Source organism: Populus alba, chromosome 18 (assembly GCF_005239225.2).
Source record: "Populus alba chromosome 18, ASM523922v2, whole genome shotgun sequence".
NCBI lineage: Eukaryota > Viridiplantae > Streptophyta > Magnoliopsida > Malpighiales > Salicaceae > Populus > Populus alba.
Window position 1 is genome coordinate 10,750,171 of NC_133301.1, and position 13,478 is coordinate 10,763,648.

At 30.4% G+C, this 13,478-nt stretch overlaps 2 long non-coding RNA genes across 2 annotated transcripts; both read left to right on the top strand.

Annotated features, from left to right (window-relative positions):
* The first annotated feature begins 8,471 nt into the window (after positions 1-8,471).
* Positions 8,472-11,107, top strand: LOC140954936 (uncharacterized). The gene is made up of 3 exons (XR_012168594.1): positions 8,472-8,793; positions 8,935-9,027; positions 10,935-11,107. It is a non-coding gene; the product is annotated as an uncharacterized lncRNA (long non-coding RNA).
* Positions 11,108-11,702: 595 nt separating this feature from the next.
* Positions 11,703-12,357, top strand: LOC140954935 (uncharacterized). Its single transcript, XR_012168593.1, has 2 exons — positions 11,703-12,019; positions 12,125-12,357. It is a non-coding gene; the product is annotated as an uncharacterized lncRNA (long non-coding RNA).
* Positions 12,358-13,478: the final 1,121 nt, after the last annotated feature.

Here is a 13,478-nt window from a genome sequence, read left to right on the forward strand (position 1 = left end):
ACAACCTAACACCTCCCATAACAAGTTCCAAGAGTAAAGGATTACTCTTACCTCATGAATTTGGAAGAATTTTAAGGGGGTACTTGGGTGATATTCTCCTCCCTTTCAGTTTTCCTTCTTCTCTTTTTTTTTTTTTTTGTTTCAGTCGGTTCCCTCTCTCTTTCTCTACATCAAATTCTTGATTTTTCACCTTATAATTATTCTTCTTTCACTCTTGCGCTTGGTAAAGGGAACATGCAAAGTATATCTGTTTTGAAATTAAAATGGGGAAGGGTTGTTCTCTATGGTTTCCGCTAGCTTTTATGGAGAAGAAAAGTCTCCATCTTACTCTCTCACATTTATTTATACCCCTTCCTAATTGGGACTAGGCTTTGTTTGGCTATTGTCTTGTTAATTCCTAATATTTCTTCCTCTCTTTTTATACACTTTAATCCTTTATCTTGTAATTTTTTTCATTCCCACACTTTAATAGTTAGATTGACTTCCTAATTTTTGTTTACTTAATCTGACCTTACTCAATAAATATTGATTTTTTTTTCTAATTAATTTCAACTTGGGGTTTACATACGAATGCGTATGAATCGACGTAGAGGTGAATCCACAATCTCAAAGGAAGTTTGGGGGGCTGTAGATGAAAATGGAGCTTCAGATGTGTCAGAGAGTAAAGTGCCAGTACTTGCAAGATGATGAGTAAAAATTGGTCGAACATGGAAAATGATATTTGAGGTATTAGGAACCTGTGATGATATACCATTAGAATCCTCAAGAAAGGGATCTATATGAATAATATCAAGTCTAGTCAAGTTATGAGTAGTTGATGGAATAGAAAATAAGGTATATGCTTGAGAAAGACAACATAATGAGACACATAAAATTTTTGAGTTATTGGATCAAAACAAAGATACCCCTTTTTACCTTCACCATAATCCAGAAAGACATAAATAGCAGAATGAGAGAACAACTTACTGCATTCTACATGAGGATGAATAACGAAATAAGTACAATAAAAAACTCTAAAGGAGGAAAAATCAGGGACATGCCCATATAACTTTTCAAAAGGAGACAAACTTGAACTATGAGAAGATGAGATTGTATTAATCAAACTTACAAAAGTAAAGACAACTTCTTCCCAAAACTCACTAGGAACAAAAGCAAACAATAAGAGAGAATGAGCAGTTTCGACAATGTGCCTATGTTTTCTTTCAGCAACACCATTTTGCTCAGGAGTATATGTAGATGAAGTTTAGTGAATGGTTCCATCTAAAGCAAGCAACTGAAAAAATTTATTAGAAGTTTATTCTCCACTCATATCACACCTAAAGCATTTGATTACAGTAGAATGTTGAGTTTTCACAAAAGCTCAAAATGTTGTATATATCTTATAGAATTTAGAATGATGTTTCATTAAATAAACCCAATAATAATGATTATGATCATCAATAAATGAAACATAATATCGAGACCGTCCTTTTATGGCAATAGGAGAAGGTCCCCATTTATCAGAATGAATTAAATCAAATCAAATGGTGAAGAAGAGATAAAAATACTTTGATTAAAAGGTAAAGCGAAAAATTTTGCCAGTTTACATCCACTACAATCATAAATGTAACAAGTTTTTAAATTTTCTAAAGCTCTCGTAGATGCTAAAAATCTTAAATGAGAAGATGAAACATGACCTAGACAAGAATGCCATAAATAAAAACTAGAAGATGAAGGACTCAAACAAAAGGAAGACAAATCAACAATAGTGGTAACAGCAGCGGCGGCGACAATTGACACTTTTAACTCATCCAAAATATATAGTCCATTCTCCCTATGGCCTGTACCAATCAGCTTCTGAGATTGCAGATCCTGTACACAACAAAAAGAACTAGAAAACATGACTAAATAATCACTAGAATCATATATTTGACCAATAAAGCAAGATTCAATTTAAGTTTTAGAATAAGATAAATATTAGGGAGAGACAAGTAAGGTATGACAACAAAACCAACACCTGCTAAGGGCATGAGAGTGTCATTGATAGTCATAACAGTAATGAAGGATGAAAGGGACATAGAGGTAAAAGATGAAGAATCTGGAGACATATGATGAGAAGCACCAAAATCCAAGACCCATTCAGAATGTGGCATACTTGAGGAGCAATGAGGCAACTGACCTATGAAAGAAGAAGAAGACATTGCTTGTGGCTGTAAGGAGAGAAAATTCTGAAATTGCTCAGCTAGAGTACTAGGATCGGTGATAAAGCTTGATGAAGCTACTATTGCAGTATTATGGTGTGGTGGTTTATAACCCTGAGGTGGTCTATGAGCAATAGATTGTGACTAGCTACCATGTTTCCCAGCTTGATTTTTTTGTCTCAACTTGGGACACTAAGCCTTCTAATGCCTTTTATGCTTACAAAAACTGCACTCATCGAAGCCAACCCTTGTGCAAGGCTTATTCTAATGATTAGAGAATGGATTAAAGGGTATTGCTAGTACAAAAGGATTTGAAGCAGAAAGAATTCCTTTTTTAGAATAAGACTGAAGACGTATTTCTTCAGCCAATAACTTACTAACAACAGATTCAGCAAAAGGCAGTGGAGAATGATGTAGAATTGAACCTCTAAGTCTTTCAAAATCACTACAAAGTGCTGTTAAAAGCTGTACCAATCGTTGCTGCTCTTTACGCTCAATATAGGCACCACACACCTTTAATTTTGTCAATTCTGTAAGAGTCAATTGATCCCAAAGATCTATCATAGCAGAATAAAACTCTTGAATACTCATATTCTTTTGATGAAGAGCTTGTATATCATTCTTTCATTGATACTGTTTTGTAAAATTTGATTGCATGAATAACCTTTCCATATGATCCTAAACCTCCTTTTTTATCTCATACTTCACCAACTGTGTACTGATTAGTACTTAAAATTTTATTTTTATCAAGGTTTTATATCATTATTTTGCACTTGAAGTATCAATAACTCCTTAACAAAAGCATGTTTTATAATAATATACCTAATAATATAAGATACCTTTAATTTATGGTAAATCTTCATCTTAAATGCAGGCCTATCACATAAATGAAAGGATTGACTGATGGGTTTAAGTATTGAAATTGAAAGGACAAAGAGAAGGCCAAACTTAGAAAAGAGATGTTGGTGCAGTCCAAATTGGAACACTGTTCGGTAATTGGGTCATATCTCGAGTTCTAGATGTCCAAATGACCTCAATTTTTTGGATAGATTCAGTAATACATAGGCCTACAACTTTCATGTGGAGTCTAAGATTTAAAAATTTTATTTTCAAGTCCAAATTATAGCAACAACGGAGAAGTCCGAATCTATTCTACAACCTAGATACTATTCAATGTTCAGCCCATATCTCGAGTTCTAGAATCCAAATGACCTCAATTTTTTTCCTGGAAAGATAAGACAATTTCCTAGAACTTTCATGAGTATAGGTGGTTCCAGTTCTGATGTTAGCAATGATGTTTTATTCAGATAAGAAATAAAAATTTTCACCAAGTCAAGAGTTGGCCACCCACTTAACAATTAGTCATCAAATCAATAGTTCCAAATTTTGGCCTATAAAAGGAGGAATTTGCCATGTATTTAGGCATCTTGGGTGTTCAGATCAAGATCATGCTCTTGCTCTCTTTCTTTGTATTTTGTAATGTTTAAGTTTTTTTTATGTTATATTAATCTCTTATTTATGCTTTTCATTTCCTTTCCTTTCCTTATATAATTATGTTCTTATCTTGTTTATTTATGTTTCTTTCTTTCATTATGTTTAGCTAAATATATTATGTCAAGGTGAAAAGGTTACACTAATGGTGTAAGAATAAGTATAGTATAAACTCAACATGGACATTAATGCTTGATACTAACATGTTTTATATTTATTATCGTGCTCACTCTTAATACCTTGCTTGTTAAATGGTTAATCTAGATTTGTGTTGAACAACCCTTGGTACAACAAATGCTTGGCACTTTCATAGCCTAATCGTATGGTATAACCTATACCTGTGCTATGAAAGGAACTTGATTTGTTGTTAACATAAGCTATCACCATGAATACCTGATAATATTTACAAGTATTGGCATTACTTGAATAAGATAATTAATGTAATCATGTTAACAATTTTTAATCTAATTGGAACCTCCTTTGTGTGTGGTTTCCAGTTGAGTAATAAGAGTTTATATTATACTTGTTTGAAGTACCATTAGTGGATCCTTTAACCTTGGCATTTGTTTTTATTATTGTTTAATCCTCACATTAATCTTACATCTCAAAGTCCTCTTTATTACTACTATTACTATTATTAATATCATTACTACTTCTACTACTACTATTACTATTATTGTTATTATTATTACTAGTATTACTATTACTATTATTATTGTTGTTGTTATTGTTATTATTGTTGTTGTTGTGTTGTTGTTATTTATAATTTATATAGTTAACCTCCTTGTGGTTCGATCCCGGTCTTGCCGAGTTATTTATTACTTTGACACTCTTGCACTTAGGAGAAGACATCAATCTTTTGGTCGTGTCATGTACCTACTGAATGCTCAACAAAATTGTTGATCCAAGTAATGATCTTTGCATTGTTTGCTTCCCATGTATCTATCAAAACAACATTCCCCTCCTCAGTATTCTTAGGTATCATATAAGTTCCACTAACATACCCCCACATCTTCTTACCCTTAAAAAAATTTCTCATTACATAACTCCAATACGAATAATTCTTTCCATCCAACATCACACTTACAGACTAAAGCAAATCATCTCTTTCAGTAGCCATAATTAACAAACAAGAACCAGAACGCAAAAGCAGCACAAGACAAAGTACTAGATTGCAGAAACTGAATAGATATCACAGAAACTCAACAAATATCTTCTTGAAATTATACGATTACTACAAAACAACACAAATTACAGAAATTGAACACAAACACCAAATTGTAGAAGATGAAATACAAAAGCAATTGCAGAGATATAACAGAAATACAAAATTGCAGAAGCTGAAGGAAGCACGAAATACCAGATTTTGCAGAAGCGGAAGACAAAATATCACTCCAAAATTTTTTTGAGATTAAACCTCGTTCCATAAAACCAGCTCTGATATCATGTTAAAATAATTCAGATCAAACAGAAAAAATAGGTTAGAATTCTCAATAATTAGTTTATTATGAGTGCTTAGAGTTAACCTAAATACAAAGAAAATCGAATTAAAGTGCAGATTGAATTCAACAGAAACATATGGCATTCAATTCACTACTAGAAAATCAATAAATACAAACGGAAATACCAAAGGAATCTTTTTTTCAGTAAATTTCTGATGGTTTTTACCGATGGAAATATACCGAGGGAATTACAGTGGGAAAAAAATTTAAACAAAGCAAAAAAAATGATGACATGTAATTCCGTTGGTAAAATGTTAACATTGTTCATTATGTCAATTAAAAATGGATTCACCAATAGAAAATTCCGTTGGTATTTTCTAGAGAGCTTTGGAACTGTTAACTCTTTAACTGCATTGTTAATTACTGTTTTTTAAAGACAAAATCACCAACGGATTAAAAAGTCATCGGTGTTATTTGGCAGGTTTCTTAAAAATTTCAATCAAATTGAAAGTTTAAGTTAAATATTACAGATGAAATCATCGACAGATTGAAAAGTCGTTGATGATATTTGGCGGTTTCTGAAATTTGTTTATTAAATTGAAAATTTAAATTAAATATTACCAATGGAATCTTTGACGGAATATTTAAAAATATTAATATTTAATTAACCATTGGTAAAACACCCCAATAAAAAGTCAATATCCATTTCTTTCTCTTCTCTTCTCTTTTATCCTCAACTCCTTCTCTTCGTCTCCATGATCAAGTATGTTTTTTTTCTCCTTTTTTTTCTTCATAGTTTTTTTAAATTAATATAATTTATAAATTTTTTTTCTTTTCTTAGCTTCACTTGCAACTACATTAAGCTAAGGTAAGATTTTTTTTCTTCTTTTTTCGTGTTTTTTTTCACTATATTTGTTTTTTAATTTGTTTTTAATTTTTTTTGTTCTTAATAATTGTATGAATGTTGTTATAGGATTTTGTTTTTCCATATGAGATCAATTTTTAGTTGATTTATTTATAGGATTTTTAATTTTTTAGCAATTGCAACTTTATTTTTTTTTCATATGAATTTTTTTATGTTTTGAGTATTATAGAGTGTTGATTTATACTAATTTAATTATTTTTTAGTTTTGTAAAATAGATTTTTTTAAATACTTTTAAATAATTACCGACGGAATTACATACTGATGCGAACATCGTGATCACGTGGTCACGCAACCCACACACAAAGACACCAATTCCCGAAAGCCAAGTAAATCAGGTTTGATAGAAGTGTGACACAAAAATAACTTGTACTTAGGCACTAGCACTATTGGAAATGGAGACCCCCACCCAACGAATATTGATTCGTGAATGAGAAGTATAAGGATGACGCTACGAAGACAGTTTTCAGTTCTTTAGAGAACCATGGAAGGGAGATTATCTCACCAACACACACACAAAGTGCGGCAAACAAGAAGTTTTATTAATTTGAATTGTCTAGCCTTACATCTCTGGTCATGCCCTTATTTATAGTGACTCCAAACTAAAATAAACCCTAATGGACCCCTTATGTGGACTTATATGATGCCCACTAACAATTAAACCTAAATAATATAAATAAACCAAAAACTAAGAAGAAAATAATAATAAAATAAATAAATTCGAATTTAAAATCCTAAATATGATAGTATCAGATTTGTTGCCCTTTAGAAGTCTCATATAAGCTAGGAGAATCAAATATGAAGGTAGAATTAGTTTTGAAATCTTCTTTCCTTTTTGTAACTAGGATGAATAAGGAATTCTTGTAAGAAAATGATTCTGAAACATTTATGAATCCTTGTCACACTTGGAAACTATATTGCAGCCCATTAAAGATCTTTGTAGAATTAGGAGATTTTCAAAATAAGCTGCCACATCATTTTAGGAAAAGAATCCTAGCTAAATAGAAAGTCTACAAGTCGAAATGAAGTAAATAATAAAACTCGTACAACCTTTGTTGCTGAACTCCGATTGATATGATTTTTTAACCCATGGTAGGCAAACATGTCAGGAGCCTCCACGTAAAATTTCAGCCTGATCCAACAGTAGGATTGAGAATTATAACTATTGTCGTAAAACTAGATAGTTGCGCATTTTACGTCAAAATCCGAATTTGACCTTGCCTAGATCGTATCACATACGGATTTACCAAGAGAAATACCGACGAAATGAAGCAGATAATTTTTTTTTGCATGCTTTTTTCATCGGTAAAATAATTTTTTATTACCAACGGACTTACCGATGAATAATAAATTACCGACGAAGGATTCACCGACGAAGCATTTCCGTTAGTAATTTTATTGGTAAATTAATTACCAACAGAATGATAATGCAAATACCGATGGAGAATTTTGTCGGTAAATATAAAGATTGTGGTAATGATTCTTCTTTTAAATTAATAAGTCATAATATAATGATTAAGTTCCTATATTGACAATAAAATTAATTTTTTTATGCTTACCCTTCTATACAAAAAAAATTATAAAAAACTTGATAAAAAAATAAAAAAACAAAAATGTGGGTTTGTATGTTCATATAACCACATCCTAAATAAAAAATGTTTGTGCATTTTTAACAAAAAATAATATAAAAATAAAAATAATTTTTTATATGTTTTAAAATATCAAAAATAAATTTGTGTTTTCTTGCATTTATGGATTTGCCATAATCTTTAATGGATTTATTAATAGAATTATTGCGGGTAAGATTTTTTGTTTGACATGATAACTTTATCGGTAAATCAGTCAATAATTATATTATCCATCAAATAAAAATAATATGCTTTTCAATGATATTTTTTTATATGTTATTTTGTCAATAATTGTATTTCCGAAAGAGTCAGGCTTTGAACACCGACAATCTAGCTACACTGGATCACACATCCAAAATATATATATATATATATATATATATATATATATATATATATAAGAGTAATTTTTATTCATTGGCTGTGTGCGCATAATTATAAGTGGCGTTTATCAATCACATAGAGCGCGATAAGGCGCTGGTCCCCGCATATTAGAATCTCCATATTTTAGAATATTCGCGTATTAAAATATCTTGGAACGAACTTATCGATCATTATCACGTGGAAACGAAAGTTGAGGTTGACAAACTTGGCAATTACTTGCTATTTTAGACTCCGTTTGGCAACGCGTTGTTGCCTGCGTTTCTTTAAAAACGCATTTATTAAGTGTTTGGTTGCAGGTTCTTTAAAAATCAAAAATCGTGGGTCCCACCATTTATATGCGGCAGGACCACGATTTTGGCGAAGCAAAAAAATCCTGCTTTTTGCACAAGTTTCAACCTGTGGTTGGAACTCTCTAGACGTCTTGTGGCTAATTACCAAAACACACACAGATCTGTTCTCGTTCAATTCATTTCCCTTCCCATTTGCTCTTCTCCTTCTCATTTTTTCTTCCATCTGCATTCATTTCCCTTCCCATCAGCCCTAATTACACACCAACTCCACAGTAAAAACCATTACTGCTGCTAACCCAATAAACTAATGGCTCCGTCTCTCTCTGCACATTCAATTATAATCCATTTCTCTTTAACAAAAGGAAATGAAGAAGAACAACAACCCTTTGTACCAACCCCGAAACATATATATAGATCGCGTTTGATTCAAGCTCCAGAGGTCAAATTTACATCGGGTTAGTTCACTGCTCTGTTCTTAGTGAAATTTTAAGTTAATTATTGCTTATTTCAGTGAGATCTGTTTATCCCCTTTTGTTTAATTACTTTTAGTTCACTCTCGATAGTTTTATATATTAATTTTTCCTTTGTTTCTGAAGCATCAACACAAAAAGAAGACGTCGATCAACTTGTCTTCCTGCCTTCAACAACCCCACCACAGATATTAACACCTCATCTGCAATTTCCAACGGGTATTCTGCTTACATCACTAGTCCTTTAAGATTTTTTAGATTTTTTTTTTGTTTATTGTAGTGAAATTGACCTGTTTATGCTCATTTTAATTCACTAGTATTTTACTTTCGACAGCCATTACTGCTAATTTTTCATTGTCTTTATTCCTTCAATTTATCTGCAGTTATATGTTTGTTTGGTGTGTTCTGCTGATTGTTACCAAATAATTGTAATTAGGGCACAATTAATTTCAGTTGCTACAGTAGACACATTCCTTACTTTCTTTGCTAAAATCGTTTTGTGTAATTCTGCATATTGCTAACAATAGTGTTATATATATATATATATATATATATATATATATATAATTATTTTAAATGTTTATTACATAAGTTATATATATTATTTTTAATGTTATAAGTTATACGTATAAGTTAAATGTTTACTATATATATATATATAATTATTTTAAATGTTTATTACATAAGTTATATATATTATTTTTAATGTTATAAGTTATACATATAAGTTAAATGTTTACTATATATATATAATTATTGTAAATGTTTATTACATAAGTTATATATATTATTTTAAATGTTATAAGTTATACATATAAGTTAAATGTTTACTATATATATATATAATTATTTTAAATGTTTATTACATAAGTTATATATATTATTTTAAATATTATAAGTTATATATATAAGTTAAATGTTTAGTATATATATATATAATTATTTTAACTGTTTTATTATATAAGTTATATATAACATTTAAAATAATATATATAAGTTATATAATAAACATTTATATATATATATATATATATATATATTTTCTTTGCTAAAATCGTTTTGTGTAATTCTGCATATTGCTAAACAATAGTGTTTATATATATATATAATTATTTTAAATGTTTATTACATAAGTTATATATATTATTTTTAATGTTATAAGTTATACATATAAGTTAAATGTTTACTATATATATATAATTATTTTAAATGTTTATTACATAAGTTATAATATATTATTTTAAATGTTATAAGTTATACGTATAAGTTAAATGTTTACTATATATATATATAATTATTTTAAATGTTTATTACATAAGTTATATATATTATTTTAAATGTTATAAGTTATACGTATAAGTTAAATGTTTACTATATATATAATTATTTTAAATGTTTATTACATAAGTTATATATATTATTTTAAATGTTATAAGTTATACATATAAGTTAAATGTTTACTATATATATATATATATAATTATTTTAAATGTTTATTACATAAGTTATATATATTATTTTAAATGTTATAAGTTATATATATAAGTTAAATGTTTAGTATATATATATATAATTATTTTAACTGTTTATTATATAAGTTATATATAACATTTAAAATAATATATATAAGTTATATAATAAACATTTATATATATATATATAAGTTAATAAATGTACATTAAAATCATAGTTATATATATAGAACATCCCCTGCTAATTGATGACAAACTGTTATAGGATTATGGCACAATGGCTAGGTATTTAGGTTTCATGACAAACCTTATGTTAAGTTCCTTAGTTTACACTACACAACATGTAATTTTTTTTGAACTAGTTCCTTAGTTTCTTTTTTTTCATCCCTTATTAGCATTAAAGCTTTATTAATCTATATTGAATTGTGTTTTGAATTCTATCTTGCATTGTCAACCATTCTGCTATATATAATTTATTTATTTATGTTTTCATTCCTTGTCAACATTCAACCTTTTTTTATTCTTTGGTTGATCTTTTGCTGCACATGTAACTTCTTGTTCTATTACTATTTGTATTAGAGATAATTAGCATTCAATCTCTTGTTCATTTGGTTATTTGTTTGTTTATTTTTTCATTGCATTGTCAACCATAAGCAATGGATGGGTCTGACACACATGACAAAGCTTCTTGGAGCAAGGCAATGCTGCACACGTTTTGCGACATTTGCATGACAGCTATTGAGAGAGGCATGAGACCAAACACACATTTTGACAAAGCTGGCTGGAAATTTGTCATACAGTCATTCAAAGATCAGACAGGCCTTTCATTATCAAAAATCTCAGCTTAAAAAACAAATGGGATGGGATTAAAAAGGACTGGAGGGTATGGAAGAAATTAATAGCTGAAACTGGAGTTGGTTGGTCTACTGAACTTTGGGACCATCTCAGCAACTGATGAATGGTGGCAATCAAAAAATTCAGGTTAGTTTGCTGATTTGCAATAGCCTCGTAAATTTTTTTTTCATGTTGTATTACTTATTCACCTAGTATCATTCCTAAGTACTTCTAGTTGTCATTGCATAGGAAATGCGAGGAGCAAAGAAGTTTAGGCATGTGGGCATAGAGCCCTCGTTGTGTGCCAAGTACGATATCATGTTTACTAACATAGTGGCCACGGGAGAATATGCTTGGACTCCCTCACAAGGACTCTTATCAGATGAAGATAATGTGGCTTCTGGAATGAGGAATACAACCAATGAGGATACTAATATGGCAGAAGGAAGTGGCGACTCTGAAGAGGATGCAATCCCTGATTTCACACGTGATGTTAGCAATATGGTTGGTGGAAGCAATGTCGCAAACAGTAGCAGTAACCCCAGCAGTTCAAAGAGAAAGGGGTGCACATCAAACCTACACCTCAATTGCGAAAAAAGAAAAGGGGAACTGGAATGGGAGCAGTACTAGTTGCACGTATGGATAAACTTGTTGAGACTGTCTCCATGCCTAGAGGGATCACAGCTCCTTGTAGAGATAAAAAAGGTTGTAGTATTGAAGAGGTAATGCAAGAACTGCACTCTATTAATGAAGTTGCATTTGGTAGTGCATTGCATACCTTTGCAACTAAGTTCTTTTGTGCGAGGAGCAAGAGGGAGATGTGGGCTGCAATGGGTTGTATTGACAGAAAAATGTCATGGCTGAAAATTATGTTTGACCAACACAGACAAACTTAGATGGACAAGGTAAGTTTTAATCTTTTAACCCTATTCTTGTCTTTGCATTTATGTTAAATTCTGTAGACAAGTAATATATTAATTTGTCTAAAATATTTTCAACTGGTTTTGCAGACTTCCTGTGCTGCAATTGTTGCTGGAATTAGAAGGAGTTGCCCATGTTTTGGTGGATTTATGTAGCTAAGTTTTTGAAACACCACAACCATGTATGTTTTGCTATATATGTATGTCTGAATAGTGCTGTTGGGTTGCAATTTCATGGATGTTAATTTCTGAATTGTAGACTTTAAATATGTGGATGTTTAACTTTGAATGTTATGTTTAGCTTGTTAAAGTACTCCTTTTCAGTTTGGTTACTTGAAGTTGAATGGTTTGAAGTTGAATGGTTGGTGATAATATTGTATGAAACTGTTGAGACTATTGCTTGTTGGTATCATACTTTGAATGTTTGGTTAGTTGCTCTGGAATGGAAGGTTTAGGTTGGTAATTTCAAAAATTTCAGTTGGTGTATGCCACATTTGAATGTTTAGTAACTTGCTTTTGAATGGTAGCTTTTGAAAGTTAGGTAACATTTTTTGGAATATTACATCAATTCTTATGTATTTGTATATAAATAGCAGTAGCATTGGAAGTTATTCACTTCTATATTGACAATTGCTTGGTAGAAACCGAATGTGTTAGTACATTTGAATCAAGAATGGTTGTTTGTAATTGTTGGGTGTTGCTGATTGCTGCTATTTTATACATCAGTAATAGGTAAGTTCCATCTAATTCCATTTAGTTCCATCTGTAACATGTTAGTTTCTAAGGTTTTTTAAATGTTTGTTTATGGAGTTCATTGGGATAGTGAAGGGTAGAAAATTGTCAGTTTTTGGGAATTAAATTTTTTAATCTCTTGATGTTTATTGGTTTTCCAAAGTCAGGTTAGTTTTCATTTAGCTCCACACGCAGAAATCAGTTATAGGAATGGAATTTTCAATGCTGTATGGTTCAAAAAAATATGTTGTGTGAGTTGTTCATGGCTGTTTAGGGAATTAGACTTTTTTGATCTTTTAAACTTTTATTTTTGATCTCTTGCTGTCTGGTTTTTCCAAAGTCAGTTTCCATCTAGATCCACACACAGAAATCAGTTCTGGAAATGCAATTTTGAATGCTCTTATGGGAAATGTGTGTGTGAATTGCTGATAAATCCTTTAAGCAGAGTCATGTCACTGCTTCTGTGCTTCGGGTTTTGAATTTATTGCTGATCAGAACTGCTTTAATTCAGAGTGCATAGCTTTGCTATAATTCATCATTTGTTTGTGGATGCCCAATAAGTTGCATCTTACACGTTGAATTTCCTTAGTTGCTTTCCAATTGAATATTCTCTGAATTAGAAATTGAGTGAATTTTTTTTGGGATGTTAAGGCTTTGAACAAATCAGGAACGGTTTTCCTTCAAAGTTGTTTTTTTTTAAAAAAAATTGACA